This window comes from Catharus ustulatus, chromosome 1 (assembly GCF_009819885.2).
Source record: "Catharus ustulatus isolate bCatUst1 chromosome 1, bCatUst1.pri.v2, whole genome shotgun sequence".
NCBI classification, from domain to species: domain Eukaryota; kingdom Metazoa; phylum Chordata; class Aves; order Passeriformes; family Turdidae; genus Catharus; species Catharus ustulatus.
In genome coordinates, this window is record NC_046221.1 from 67,083,761 (window position 1) to 67,100,361 (window position 16,601).

At 40.6% G+C, this 16,601-nt stretch overlaps 1 protein-coding gene across 6 annotated transcripts in view; it reads right to left on the reverse strand.

Moving 5' to 3' along the window:
- Positions 1-16,601, reverse strand: part of ATXN1 (ataxin 1) — a 160,404-nt gene that overhangs the window by 125,656 nt on the left and 18,147 nt on the right. The gene's annotated exons all lie outside the window — the stretch shown is intronic.

Consider the following 16,601-nt stretch of genomic DNA (forward strand, 5'->3'; position numbering starts at 1 on the left):
TAATACACTAAGTGCTTTGATATGATGATGGTTGTTATTTCAGATCCTAAGCCAGGTTTGTTAAAATCTGCCCAAATATCACATACAGAAACATGGAAAAGATGAAGGAGCCATGCTACAAATAGAGCAACTGCAGAGGCTACGGCCCTGCCCACATACACTCTAGTGTATTTTTGCACAAAGCCTAGCACTGCATCATGCGGGTGCCAGCTATAGCTTGTAACATGCTGCCAACAAAACAGGATCCAAAACCAGATAACAAGGAAAATTCTAGGGGAGTTTCTGTGTTCTAAGAGGAACAGAATTTGTTGGGTCTTTAGAATCATCATTGTAATATATTACACAGTCATTGAAAGCATGGATGCAAACAGCACTGCAAGCATCAGTCAGAAATTATTTCAAACTCATCAGTGTGACTTACTTCTCCCCTCCTTTCATGCTTTTTGAACCTGGAGAAACACTGCCTGGCTGTTCTCTTTGTGCCAGAACAAACCATGTTCTCTGCCACTTGGACTTAGCACAGTAAACTTTTAGATGTTCACACAAGAAGACAGAAGACAAAACAAAAAATGCTACACAATCTTGTGGAAGAAAAACATCTGAATTGCTTGCAATTTAAAGCCTTGACTTTCTATTTCATTAAACAATAACCAGAGTTTATCTCAGAATAGAAAATTACAACTTGAGCTGCACATCCACAGCTGAACCCAAGCTGTAGACTTGTTCAATCATTTACTTTTCTAGGGGTTTTAAAGAGTCAACAGTTCTGTGATCCTGCAAACATTTTCAGCCTTTATTTCCCTTTACTCCAGCTGAATGAGGATGCTCTGTAGTAACATTCTGCTTGGCAGAGATACAAAAGAACTAGAAGACTCTTCGTGTTGCTCCATGAGTATGCAGTGGAATCACCTCAAGAGCAACGTGACAAACACTTCCCAGCTTCCCTGTGGCTGCTGGTGCCACCCCTGCAGCAGCCAGTGCCCAGCTGAGCTCACGGTGACCCCGGGCTCCTCTGAGTGCCACCAGCACAGCTGCAGTGCCAGCTGGCACCTGACAAAACGTAGGAACATGGAAACTAAAACGAGGGTTTGAGAGGAGCAGGCAGTGCTCTCAAGGCAGCTGGTCTGAGGTTGGCTCTGAGCAAACTAAGGATCAGAGCATGGGGTCATGCTAGAGAAGACACCTCAGCAGCAAGAAGTACTTCAGAGGCAAAGCTTTGAATTATAAAAGATACAGCAGATCCGTGGGAAAAAAAAAAGAACACCCAGGCACAAACTGCAGATTTTAAACATTCTATGTGCAGTTCTTTGCTACATTATTTACATGCATGTTCATTAATAGAAAGCAAATTACAGTGTGTGCTGGAGATTATTAATGCCCTCAATAATGCAATTCCATAGCCCTTTGGATCCTGAAGTAATATATGCAGTACTACACCTTAGGCTTGCACGTTGCAGTACAAAATGGAGGGTGGTGAAGAGAAAGGAACATATAGCACTTCCACAGCAGCTTTTAATACTGTGGGTCACAGGCCAAAGAAACAGCTTTGGGAAAACAGGGAGGGGAATCCATCTCCTTTCCCCAGCCTGCATCCCAAGTAGTCTCTTGAGGAAACTTGCCCTTACTCTTCCACTATACCACTTTGATCACACACACAGAACAGGATGATACTTTCCTCACTGCAGCCCAGCAAACAACACCGTCTTTCAGGCCAGCCAAAAATAATGACCCCTCAAGTGAGTCATAGAGCATATTGCCATTTATTATCTAAGACAGTTGCCTGAACAGTGCTGCTACACTGGGAATTCAGTTAACCCACACCACAGACTGGATTTCAACAATATTTAAGCTGCTGGACTTCCATCAAAGACTTAAAAGACTTGGTGATATTTCATTTATTTTTAGTTTTTAAAACCTACAAGAAATGTCACTTAAGAAAATTTATGGCTAGCCCAATGGCAAGTCTGGTGTTGGTTTGTAAGATTCCTGATAAACCCTACTTCTTTAAAAAAGTAAATTTAAAGAAAAAAAAAAAGACATTGCAGAGTAAGAATATTCCTATCAGAAATGACAAGTAACTTTCCTTTCTCCAGAGATCAGGCTTACCACACTTTTATGTGTACTGAATAGTCTGAGTTTTTTAATTGGAAAGATATCAGACAAATTTTCTTGGTCCTTGTTTTTTCTGCTTTCCACCAGTTTTTTCCTTCTGCTTCTCACTGATTTTTGCTGATAAATACTATCAATTTCAGTTAGTAGCTTAGTCCTAACCAGGTCACATCCCAGTTCACTGCCTGGGGTTCTACCCAACAAGGAACACTGATCCAGCAGAGCCATTCTCTTCTCTTGGTTGCCATACATACTCCTTGGTGACCTTCTGACACATTTACTTGGCTGGCAAACAGAAACTGTCATCACATCGAGTGCTGGTCCTTCTTATTCTCATTGTTATTAATATCACTCTTTTTTCTAGTGGCACCAGATCCTTGCACACATATTCACTCACTGAGATCACTGTACAGCTTCAAAGTGAGGTCTGAACTGCCTCTAATATACCTCCTGCCACTGCTTCAGCAACTGAAACCACTCATACTATCCCAAAACACACACCAAACCCTCTCAGAAGACATTGTGCCAGTGGAAGGCTCCAAACTAGAAATACAATTTCAAGACCAAACCCCAATCACAAGGAGTTTTCTTAAGTTTTGGATTTATTAAGGAAGTGCTTCAAATTTCTTTCTTAAATTATTCTTCCCAGCAGGCTAACGTTCTTTTACACTGCCTTCCTTTCCTTCTAAGGCATTTTAAGATCTTTATTTTTGCTATGATCTGAGGAACAAAAGAGGTCACCAATACCTTTTTTTGTTTGTATAGTTGAAGAACATCTGGGTCCAAACATGACAGTATAATAATAAAAATTTCAAAAATTCCCACAAAACTTATATGAAGAAATCAAGGGTTTACTTTTCCTAAGAATACTCAAGTTGGAACAAAGGAAACTACAGAATATCAGAGTTTTCCAGAGAATAAGTGATACAATTTTCAATCATGGAAAAAGAACTATATTTAGAAAGGCATAATATATTACTTTTTCTTCTGGTAAATTTAGCGGAATTGGGAAAACCAGATGGCCACATATCTATGGAGTATTCATCTCTATCATCCTGATCTAGAAACATTAGAAAGGAAGAAATCCTACATGTCTTGAGAGTAGCCTGTGTAGACCACATAATGACAAATGAGATCATTACGCACAGCCTCAAAGCAAATGGTCTTCTGACTTTCATCAATTTATGTATGCTGTGGAATGTCAAGATATTGTAATTTTTTTCTGTTAAAAAATGCTTGAAGCAATATCCTTCCAATTTAGCCCAAAAGATAATAGAATGATAAACTTCTACTCTAAATAAATAATCATTAGGACACTTCAGTTATCACAGGATCTGAAAACACTGTTCTGAAATACTGGTTTACTATTTAAATGCAAGTGAAGAATGAAAAGCACAGCTCCAAAATTAAAAAAGGAACACACCCACCCAAGCATCACTGATACATACAGCAAAAAAGGCACTCCAGCAAAAGGCAAACTTTAATGCCACTTTAACATTCCTCAGTTAAGAAAATTTCCTGGACAAGTTGTGTTGGCAGTTCCACAGCATCCTTTCCCAGAGTTTCACTCATGCAAGTTGATGGCATTGAAAAGCACATTTACAACCATCACTCAGTATTAAGAAGGTCTTTAAACTTCAGAAGAGAGAAAGGATGATGCAGTGCCATGACTCCTTGGGTGGGACATGAGAGATCCAGCCTCAGCTCTCTGCCATGCTTCTCTTTGGGCTGTGAGCCTACCTCCGGACTTGACTCTGCAATCTGAGCAGTGGAGGCACCACACCTGCCCCATCTGAGGGGAGCACAGTCGGGACAGACACAGGAAAGCCTGAAAGGCTACAGGTCATTATTGCCATGCTGCATGCAGATTCCCTAGGTGGACTCTGGAAGAGTATCCTGCATTTCTGTGTTCTGCTTTCACCAAACAGGTAAGTAAAACTGGAGGAATTGGAAAGAAGCAAGTGACTTTGACAAGCACAATGAAATTCTGCCAACCTTTCCACTTGAAAAATTACTGATTTAGACACACTCCAGAAATAATAGCAGTTCTGTTCTAACTTCATGGCTATAGCTATGGTAACATTTTCAGTACTACCATGTTTCTGAAATACAATCAATAATTATTAAAAATTTTTCTTAGAATAGCTTTGAGGTGAAATCTAATGTTCTGCTTTCTCAGACTGCAAACAAATGTGATCAGTGCTGACATGAAAATAATTTGAACTGTGCAAACACTGTTTTCTTCTATAAACACTAACAGGAAAACACCATCTAGGGCTTGGTCTAGCTGATTACAAACTATTTCAAGCACTGTCTCTACACATTGTGTTAAAAATAATTTAATGTGTTTTTTCTTTTATAACACAGAATTGGAAAATATGATGACAACTGAAGAAACATTCAAAATGTAGGCTCTGGTTTTAAACTATATTCATGTAATGGAGGATCACGAGCAGATATTCTAATAGTACTTTTCTTCCCCCCTCAAAAAAAACTTTAGTATAGAACATCCTACAGTGACACATCCCTCAAAGGATTTCCCTCCTGCTTGCCCACAAACTGTCCAGCCCCCACAAAGCTGAACGGATTGCATGCCAGCCCAAGTAATTAATTCAAGCTTACAAATAGCTACCCAATCATTGAAGGCTATATACCTACACAGTGTTTTCCCACACACATCTTACTTGTGTATTTTTTGTTTATACAGCCTAATATATTAATCAGTATGAAAAGAGGAAGAAGGCAAAATGAACTGTATGATTTATGCCTGGTTCAAGATCTTATTACTTGCCTCAAGAGTGCAAAGTGGCCTTTATGTATATGAAGATCAAACCCGGTGGGTGGGTCTAACCCAAAATACTCATGGGTTTGACTTCAGCAGTTACAGTCCCCAAGAAGGAAAATATATTTATAGATACAGTCTCAAAGACCAAATGGTTCTTCAATCAGTAGAGCTCTCATTCTAGAAGACAGTGAATATGCATTGAACTCGCTAAGCTCTGATTAATTCTTCCAAGAACACCACTTGACCAGGCCTTAAACACAGAAACAGTCTGAGGATGATTTCAAACATGGTGGTTTTACTCTGCCCTCCTCTTTTTTTTTTCCCTCTTTCTTTTTCTTTTCATAGTTCACATACATTTGCTCACTTCACTGAATTGAGGCTTAGAGCAAGAAAACACAGACATGAAACCCATTTGTCATTAATTGTTAGTAACATCACAATTACAGCCAGGAAAAAAAAGCTGCTGAAAACTCAATATATTTTTATCGACACATATGTGACTACAAACAACTTCTTTGACACCAGAATGCCATGCATTCTGTGCCCACTACTGCAGCTTCAGCCATGAACTTATCTCTGCTTAACCCTTTCAAACACAAGTAAGCTGTCATACTAACAAATAAAACAAAATCAAAACCCAGAAATCAACCTCCATGAGGTTTTCCTAACCAAATGACAGCATCTTTGTTCTCAAGGGGAAACCTCAGTATTTGTGTACCTGTGAATTGGTTTTGGTGCTTCTATAGCTAATTTGAACATTTCCCCATGCACATCACCCAAGCTGTGGCAGACCAGGTGTGCCCATGGCCAGGAACAGTGTAGGGAGCGTCTTCCGAAAGAGCCCAGACAAACACAAACCCCTACACAAACCACGTGCAGCTCAGTTAACTAAGAGGGGCCTTTGGCACGCATTTGGAGAAACCTCTGAACTCCTGTCTTTGTGACACAGTATCTGAAGTGCTGTACCACATGCACTGTGTAAACCTGATACCAAAGCTGGCTGGAAAATATCCACCAGCACTATAGCTCCATGTTCCCACGGTCAGCAGTCTCTCCTAGCTGAAGCCACATGCCCCTTCTCAGCAATATGTATCAGCCCTCACCCAAAGTACCAGTTCCTAAGGGTTGGAACAGTATCAGCAAGCCAGGAGTGAGTTTTTTGGGTAGGTGTTGGGGGTGTTTCACTTGTTTCATTTGGTTTTGGGGCAGGGGATTGAAGGATAGTGTTGAGCGAGTTCTTCTGTATTACAATGATAAAGCAACAGCACCAATGTTGGTGAGGCCAGTGCAAAATGGTTTTGTCAGCTTTGGTGCTTTCCTTCTAGGAGAATGAGAATATCTTACCCGGATGTCCAAAACATTAAATTTACTTCCAGTAATGGACAGAAAATGATACTTAACCAGAAGGCCTAAGTAACAGTTCTGTATCTCAATCACAGGCCCAGCACAAGCAGTCACAACTCACAGTGCCTATAGGTTGTACTATCAGTACCTTGTAGACCTAGAGAGTTGAGGTGTCACTCTCACCCTCTCACTCAGCAAATGATCAGTCTGTCAACAGAAAAAAATTCTGTTACGAAATTAAGAGATCAGCAACTCGTTTCCATAGAATCACTGGGCAATAATAATAAAAAGGGGTCCATTTTAAAGCAGCTTACATATACAAGCAAAAATTAGAGTAACATACATCATTTCAGAGGTGTAACAGAAAAGGAGATTTATCCTTTAGCTCTAATCAATGAAGACCAAACACAGTCTTGCAGTTCTGCATGGAAAGGTCTCAGCCGCAGGGGAAAAGGTCTTCAGTCAGTGCCACCCACTTCTGTGACAGATGAATTAGGCTGACAGAGTGCCCATGTTTTGAACTTTCTCATATAAAGGATAAATATAAACAGTCACATAGAGCAGATGGACAGTCAGACAGTTATTAAAAGCTCCATAGATAACCCTCTGGCAGTATCACCCACATAAAACAGATACTGAAGAAATTTCATACACAATTACTTCTCAAGCTCAGATATTCTAACTCAGTTAAGATCCAAAGAATATGCTTTTAAAGTTATACAGATGATTGTCCATTTATTTTGTAAGAGGAAGCCAGGCGCATTCAACAACACACTTCTTGAACCAAACTCAGCAGAATTCACTTTTTGTTTCTCATTTTTAGTACACACACAGAGAAGGAATTAATAACTATTACTAACCAGAGCAATACTGGAGCCTGTTAAATAAAGATGCATTTAATTTCAAAGTACTACTCTTCTAAAATTTACCAAACATATTGTCCCTTCTGATTACTTCTCGCAACAGTTTCTGTAGCAGCACAAAGCTGGGCAGAGGCAGCTGAACTGACACAAGTTACAATCTCTCGCACTGCATGTTTTTTAGCACGGCATTTTGAACTAGCAATGAAAAATAAACCATTTTTAAGCACATTTCACTGAGGAGCTCCCAAGAAAAAGATTGTAATCGCAGGCTTTTACAGATGTTCCAACCTGCAATGCTTCACTCCCACTGTTGTTCTAAATACTGAGTACACACCCTCCACTCCACACACACTCACACACAGACACGTGCACACTCACATGCACTCAGTGTCACACCGTGTACTTCACTTCTAATAGTAAACCTGACAGAAAGGCATTTTATTTTTACACTTTCACACCTCCCACTCCTAATTAATGTCAATCAGCATCTTCTGCGTAGTACATACTGCAAATATACATGGCCTTATCTGTGCTCTGTGCAGGGCAGGGGCAAAAATTTCCATTCTTGCTAGAAATTGAGTAGGCTCTATGTGATGGATTCACAGGATCTGGAGATGCACAACCCTTCTTTAATGACCCTCCTGAGGGGTCAATTAAAATGCTGACTTTTGGGGGGAAGTTTCTGTTTGTTGGTTTGTGCTTTTCACCCCATGGCTATGAATAGGAAGCAATTCTCCAGTTCAGAAGAGCTGTTGCAGACTTCCCGAGGTGTAAGAGGACTCAGGGACTTGCCAGTACATTGTGACAGCTGCCAGGAACAGTGGCAGCAGTGGGAGGGACAGTGAAGGAATTTTGCCAGTGACTTCAGCAGAGCCAGTCCACACTGTTTGGACATCCATGGACCAGAGCCAGACAATTAAAAGCACTGGTACTTATGGGGTAGATGCCTATACTTGCACTCCCCGGCTGTCCCAATAACCACCGCAGTAGCAGAACTGAGGGGGGGAAAATCTTGCTCCCCAAAACCAAAGCAGACAAACTTGGTTTCCCAGCACACGCACCACTCACTTCTTTTTATAGATTGCATTTCTCTGAAATGCAAAAGTAAATCCAGCTCAGATGATTTCCCTGTCTTAACTTTTTTACAAGAGGAAGACAGAAAGCTAAAAAAAGAAAATTAGACACTTCATGAAATCCGTGATTAAGACACAGAAACTATCAAGACAGATGGGCTGAAACATTCAGGGAGCTTCAGTTCAACAACCCATGTTTTTCAGAAATCTACAGTGTGCTATTGTCTTCTCCATTTAAAGTTTTTAAATCCCATTTTTCATTGCAATAATTTAACACCATTCCTAAACTTGGAGTACACTTATTGGGTAGACCAAATTAAACCCCAATATTTACTCAACTAGCACATGGCCATAGAACCTATGTGGTTCTTCTACTTCACTTCTTTTTTTTTGAGTGCTGGCAATGGTCGCTGCTGCTGGCTTGTGAGCTTGTTGGGGGAGGCAGAGCAGGGTGACTGCAGATGGGGGGAAAGGAAGAGGCAGCACCCAGCTGCAGCTCCCTCTGCTCTGCTGCGGGCTTTGCTCCCTGTGTGCCCCGTGGGAGGAGCTGCTGTCACTGTCCTTAGCGGGTTATTGCCCTGCACACAGAAATACACAGAGAACTCCCTCTTACAAACTCGAGAAGCAGAAGCCAATACTGCATACTCTGAAATGAGGGGCCAAATGCTTCTAGAAAGGGTGATCTGTCCCTCCACAGGCTCCTTGCTCACAGCAAGGACTCAGGCTGGTTCATCCTGCCACTGGATCCCTTCTTCCTTTAGAAATTAAGTCCTCTCTTCTGTGCAGTGTGCAAAGCAGTCACTCACCCGGGGAGGAAAAAAATCAAAGGAAAAAAAAGGGAGGGCAGGGAGAAGAAGAAGGGGAAAAAAAGAAATCTGTGACTCCACGCTTGGCAAGAGCCAGTGATCAGCAACAACTGCCGAAAGCTGAGTCACTTTTTTCCCTTCCACCTGGCGAGGGGCTGCCCCGATCCATTCAGCAGAAAGCCTCTTTTCACCGAAACTGGCATAAATCTGGAGTAATTCCCTTCGTTTCAATGGAGCTGCTCAGGATTTATGGCAGTGTGACACAAGCAGCAGAATCCTATGCACTTAGAGCTACGAGCCCAGGTTTTCCTGCAGGAGACGGTGCTGCTTTGCTCTTCGGGCTGCAATGCCGACCATGCAACAGCACTGATGCCACGGCTTGTTCTATTTTTCCTGAAGCTGTCATCTCCAGCAGCTTGCTCTGCAAGCAGGACCTTTGGAGAAATCACCCTCTTTCACACACTGCAGAAGAATTTTGGCGATCTATGACCAGAACATTTATTAGCTTGAATTAATTATTTTTTCTGATTTCAATTTTTTTTTCCGCCTGATTTCATTTAATGCTTTAATTTGGTTTAGCGAAGAGTTATAAAATTATTATTTTTTAACATATCACTGGGTTGTGTGAAACAGAGTTCAGAAGACAGCAGAAATATCTTCTGTGCAGATGATGTGTGAATAAGTAAGGGATGAGATCAAGATTTAAGGAATACCAATCAGCTTTACCAGACAATAATCTACTCTATTTATGTTCTCAGCTTAAGAAAAAGCATTTCTACGGGATTTATCCATGCACTGGAAGGTTTCTATGAGCAGGGAAAGACCCTGAAAAAAACTACATAATATTCCCCCCAGCATGCAAATGCAGTGGCAATCAGAATAAAAACGACAAATGAACACAACCCCCAGTCTTTGAAACAGGGCTATTCTAACAGAGAACTTCAGCTTTACAGTAAACACATCACCTATGTAAAAAAATTCATTCACACTTATACCAAGGCACTGACAGGGTTTTTCTAAACAAATGCAATGAGTCTTGTCTGTCCTGGCTAAGTACATTTACAACATTCAAGCTCGGGATGTAGCTGCCTAGAAACAGCAGTGTTCATGTCGTCCTTTCAATATGGGGAACACAGTGTGCTATACAAATATTAATTTAGCCTGAACAACCAATGAGGTATGCAAATATTATTCCCAGCTTCAACTGGGATTGATTTGAGCACAGAGGAACAGCAAGGGAGATTTTTAGCAGTGCTTCAAGAAGTCAGCTCACAGCCAGGGAGAGCAGGAATCTTGCATGTCTGCAAGTTCTTTCAGTAGCCCTGCCCCAACCAACTTCCTAGACCTGCCTGTTCTCTTCAGGTGACCCAGATGAGCAAACATTTTCTGTATCCCAACTGGTTATGCTGCCAAATTCAACAAGGCAGTTGTGTAGACATGGGTACACTGTACAGTACCTCCCAGGTCCTGGTTTTGACATGGTTCAAGAAAAGCCACCACAGCCACTTAACTAGGCAAGAGGAAATGCAAGACCCCTGCTGCGTACCACTACTGTCCAAAAAGCACTGATGGTGTAAAAGTAGAGAAAAGCAGCATGAGCTTCAGCAGCTGACACTGGCCTCTTGTTTACTGAGTAAATTGCAGAATCCCTGGGGCTCAACTGATGAGGACAGGGCCAGAGCATAAGTCCAGCAAGTCTTGCTGTGTATTCTGCCTTTTTAAAGTTCCACCTCTAATCCAAAGGAAGGAAAGAAACATTTGTGAAGTCAAACAGACAAGAAAAGGAGGGTTGAAACAATGCAGATCTAAGTGACCTGGAAGGAATGATCTCCTGCAACATTCTTTTTTACCACTCGCAGAAGAGTGGTAGAGGAAAGTGAAAGGCAGAGAGTTGGGTATCTCAAAGACAGAGCATATAGAATTGCAGCTGAACACAACACCTTTAGACCAGCAGCCCAAAGACAGCAATTCTCACAGCAACCAGGACACTGAAGACTATTCAACCCTCTTCCTTAAGAGCCTTGGTTTTAGCTTTTTACAACTCCGGCAAGTAAGTGAATTAATATTTTAATAAAAAATGCTTAATATAAAATATTTTAAAATATATTTTGTGTTTATTTAAAATCCTCTGATATCTGCCTCCAACTGATTTTTGAGGGAAAATTTAAGGAAAAAACATCAACCATTTTGGAGAGAGCAGGCAAATATTGTTAAATTTACTTCTGCTGCTGTTGTTGTGGCTAATTTACTGAGACATAAAAATGGCTTCAGGCTCTGGAGAAAGTCTGAAAATTTGACATAAGAATTATGCTGATCAGAGATGTGTTCTTAGCATCCCTGTCAAAAAAAATCACCTGTATTTGGTTAATTTTTAATCTCTGGTGGGGGAGGCCAGCAGCTGAATCTTCAGACCTTTCATCCATGTAAACTTCACACCCCAGCTCCACACGGGCCACAGCATTTATGGAAGTGTCTGCCTGCATAGGGTTCACTGTAGAAGAAAAGACTGAGCTCTAAGTAGCTTTGGGACTTTTGAAGTCAAAAAACCACAAAAGAAAAGAAAGTAAAAGTTAGTAAAGAAAGACACAAATACTTCGATGTACTATTCTTTACCTGAATATGTAGAGAAACAAGGCAGAGAGACAGAAAAGTGAAGAAACAGTTGGAGCTTCTTGTTAGTTTGACTTTTTTTTTTTTTTAAAGAAAGTAAATCCATACAAACAACAAAGTGCAAGCACTTAAAATATGCCCACCACAGAACTTACCAGGGTAAATACTTTCTGGTAACCCAGCATGCCAGCATAGAAGATTCATGGTCTGCTGTTCTCTAAAGCATCCTTCTCTTTCAGGAGCAGCACTCAGAGAGGGTGACACAATGCCAAGTTACTCTCCCTGTATTCCAAAGCCCCTCCACTCAAATGCCCCCAAATCCCATTTCTTCCTTGTCAGAAATCTTTGTTAACAAATTTCCCTTTTCGTTTGTGAACTGTGTTTGTCTTTTTTTGTTTGTAAACAAAGAAACAAACAAAAAGCCAGAATGTAGCAAGGCTCTGCCAGAAATCAATTAATAAATAACGAGCACCGAGTGTTTTTGATCATTTCCTTCTGTCTAAGCCTCACAAACTGACGGTAGAACTGTATGACCCTTTACAGAACGATTTTGCTATCACATCCTCACTAGATATTAAGAACACAAATTTGACATTTTCAGTGGGGAGAGCTCATCCAGTTTGATTCAGTGTTATCCACTGGGAAGTCCACAGCCAACTGCAAGCCAGCACAGCAGGATTTGCAAAGCATCTGTGTAGTCACATGCCATACCCCTGCACAACCTGCACTAACTTTGTCAATCACTCTGCACTGTACAGGTGTGACTAACACTGTTTTGCTGAGCTTTTTGTAAGATAACTTGAGCTTAAGTTCAAGAAATTCCTCGGGATGTATGAATCCGCAGGGATGGGAAAAGCAGGAAAGGAGTAAAGATCCTATCCTGTTGCTACATCTGGAAGCATATGGATGCAAGAAGTTATTTTCATATTCAAAACTGGAAAATTGGAAAAACAGGAATAAGAGGCCTTTAAAGAAGGAAAAGAGGCTGAGACCTGCTGAAAAACTGTGTTTGGTCATCTGGAAAAAAAATTTTAAAAGGATGGCTAGAGAACACTTTTTGCCACAGAGACAGTGTAAGGGAATAGAAAAACACACATACAGAGACAACTACACAAGCAGTTTCCAGCATTGTGTTTAAAAATAGTGGCCAGGAAGACAAATTCTCATTCCATCTTTGTTGGCATAACTTGACATGAATATGCTAATTTGTACCAGCCATAGATCTGCATCCTTCATTTATAAAGAGGCAAACCCAGTATTAATAATACCTTTCTGTGTCCTGGTGTTTATGAGCACACCATCTGCTTGCATTTGGAAACTGCCCACTATACATGCTAAATTATCAAAGATACATGAAGTGGGCGAAAAGTTAAGATTTCCATGACTTCAGCCCTAACTTGACTAACACCAGCACCAAGTGATCTCCATCCAAAGCATAAACATATTCCTTATAAACTGCTCAAATGCCAGTACTCTAAAGGTGCAACTGTTCATGTGTTGTAATCTCTCCAATGAATAAAATTCAGCTGCATCCACAAAGAAAAGTAATGTTTGTTGACACATCACTGAAAGGAAGCAAATAATGGCTCACAATACTAAGAAACCTGATGAAAATAGAAGAGAAATTACCCTTTGAATAATTGGTGCATGACCCATACATTTTAGTGGGCTACAGGGAATACAAACTCAATCGCTCCATTTTGCTCTCTTGGAGATACTTTCATTTTTATATGTAAACACATATACTTCTTAAATGCACATTTACTCTCTTTTTCAAACTGTTTAAACTGCTTTGGGTGCAAAGGAAAGACTGCATTTGAACTCTTGGATGAATCACATGCAAAAACTTTCTTAATAAAAGTTCCTGGAAAATAAAATAAACAAAACAAAACAAAAAATTAGGATAATTTTCCTTCCCTGTCTCTTTAAGATACTGCTGCTTTTCAGCCTCCCAGTGAATGCATCATTCAAATAACAGAACATGGATTTCTCTTAGTAACTGCAGCTATAATTGTAGCAACTGCTTATACTGCTTCCATCCTATTAGTGTTACAATTGTCCAAAGCAGAACACTCAACTAAATTGCCCGCATTTCTTATAAACATCTAATTTTTTATTTGTAACAGAAAAAAAACCCAAACGCCTTCAGAATGTCACCCCTTTCTTCTGTTACCTTATTTTGTTTCTTTGGCAGCAAAAGCATGAAAAAACAATACTGCTTTCCCTGCCTTCAATGTTTGGCAGCCCTTTCTTAAACAAAAACATTCTGATTCAGTGGATGTTCTGCCCACTATTACAGATAACATGCCTTTTCCAAAAGTGAGTCCCTTAAGGACAGTGTGGGGTAGCTTTATTTGCAATCATTCACCAACTAGTATCTCATTTAGGAGCTAGTAAGAATTGGCTCTTAGCATCTTCCTCTGCTGTATATGGTACTTGCATGCATATTATGCAAAATAGTGATGAAAATAAATGGCCTGGGTTGTCATATCTACTCATATACAGAGTACATATCTCTCATGTATTTTCACTGTGATGAAAAGGCACAGGCATGAAGAGTCCATCTCTGCATGGAAACAGCATGTTGGGCAGAGTGAAGGCAGTAAGAAACCCAACTTTACTGATTCTTACACTGACAAGAAGGAAAAGCTCCTGCATTGTCAAAATGCTAGACAAATTGTATCACTTAAAGCAGTTACTACTCCTAGGTTTCAGTATGCTTCACTGAAAAGCAGTTTTTAAATAGCATTATTAAGGTAGCACACCATGATTTATTCTTACTTGGTTTTCAACTTAAAGTGGTTTTGCCTGCTGTATATCCTTTTTTGGCTTTAAGGAAGGATGGCCCAATAATAATTAAGTAAAAAAAGCCCAAACCCAGCAGAAAATATAACTACTTTGATTTACAGGGTCAGAGGAAGAGCATTGAAATGTCCAATAAATCCAAGCACTATTTCCAGCCTTTCTTCTCGTTTACTCACTATTCTGTGTATTTTCCTTTTCACCCTTGAATAACACGCAGATAGGCCAAGCATATCCCACGTATTTGCTCATTACGTAACTCATTCCTGCTATATTATCATTCCATACTTCAGTAACTGTGCACATTCTTGTCACCCCATCACAATAAACCATCAGAACAAGGAAACAGACTTCAGTGTGTGGGTCTCTCATTTTGGCAGGTTGAAGAAAGACAGGAAAAGGGGAAGAGGGAGAAAAAAGAGCTGAGGAGAACAGGAGGGAAAGACAAGAGCAGGGCTTAGTCTTTCACTTGGGAAGGTATGCCAGAGGACAACCACAGTGCTTCTCAGCAAAGCTCCAGAGATCCAGGTCTGCAATAATCTGTGTAGTGAGCACTGGTATGGGGTGCTGAGCGCCGGCTGCTCCCACTGCAGCAAAGCAGGTCACTGCCTCACTCAGGACTGAGCTGCTGTGTCACAGATCATCACATTCCCTGCTGCCCCCAGCACAAGACATGCACAGCTGTCTTCCACAGGGGCTTCCAAGCCCCTTCCTCATACCACTGAATGTAGACCCTCACCTACAGCAGGACAGGGAGGTGACCACAGAGACACTTTGGCAAATGTCATGATGTCAGCTCTTTGACCCTGACACAAAAGTCAAACACAGAACAATATAGAAGCCATTGTTTTAGTGATACAATGCTAAGAAAGTCTAGGTACAGCATAAACTTAACCATCTAATTAATAAAACTAAACTCAAGTAATCTTCCTTCTCAAAAAACTCTGAAAGAGCACCATTTACCTTTCACTTAAATGAACAAAGCTCTCTATAAAGTCACCTCAAGACATGTTACTTCTCAATTCTTGCAAAATACTCCTGGAAGTTTTTTGAGCATTATGGGAACACCTGAGTGCACGTGTTAAAATGCACATTTAGCAAGCCTGGTTCTTCTCTCACTGAAATCAGCTGCCCTTAATTTGAACAGCAGGAGACCTGGGCCTTTTCCACTGCCATGTTCCTTATCAGAGCTCTATAAATGTCACATCTTTATTTTATTAGTGAAAGACATATTTTATAGATTAACAATAAAAGCATTCTTGTATGCGAGTTTTCTAGCCCCTGTTGAGACTCTGAATTCTTGAAGGTCAAATAAAGCAGTCCGTAGGAAGGGGGAGAAGAAAATGCTCTGCAATGTCCTTTTAAAGAGCCTCCACAGCAAAGAGAGAATAAATAGGTGATTTGTTACATGGCTTTGAGGGCAGCTACAAATGCTAAAACCACAGGTAAATGAACCTGGTCATGAAAGGAGCAGCAGCTCGTCCAGTACTGTATCTACATTAGTTAACTTTCTTTGTGATTCAAGTCCAAGACTTTGCATTGTTCTATTTCCGCCTATTCCTCTGCTCTGGATTCCCTTTGTGACACTTTTATCAATGGAAAATCGAGGGAGGGATTTCCAGCTGGGAGCCCAACAAAAAAACAGGAGGTTCAGTCTGGTTTTCTCACTTGTGCTGCAAGAACCATTTCAGCACTAGTAATAAAAGCAAAACTACACAAAGAAAAAGAAAAAAAAAAAAACATGACCTGAAATTATTTTAGCATCATAAATACTTCACTGCTCTTTATTCTGCAGTATGGTTAGTGTCACACATTGGCACAATAATTTGCTAGCTTAAACAGAGCTCCTTGCAAATAACGAATTTCTATTAAGGGCCGCTGTCAGCTAGAATTTCAGGGAAATGCAAAGAAAAAGATAACAGTGCCATCGGTCAGATCTACTCTTTGTTAGGCCCTTGCAATTTTGACAGATTTATAGCTGCAGTGCCATAATATTAAAAAGCCTGACTGTGTTCTCTTTGAGTGGTGAGGAAAATACACACAAACAACAAGGGAAGCCAACCAGCACAGTGGGAGCCAGGCAAAATGGATTTTGCACAGGGACGTCCACATGGCCACACCTGCGGGTGTCATTACAGCAGCCGTGGCACTGCCACAACCGCAGCCAGCTGGTGCTCAGTTCAGTTGTAACCTGAGGAGGTGGCTTTGA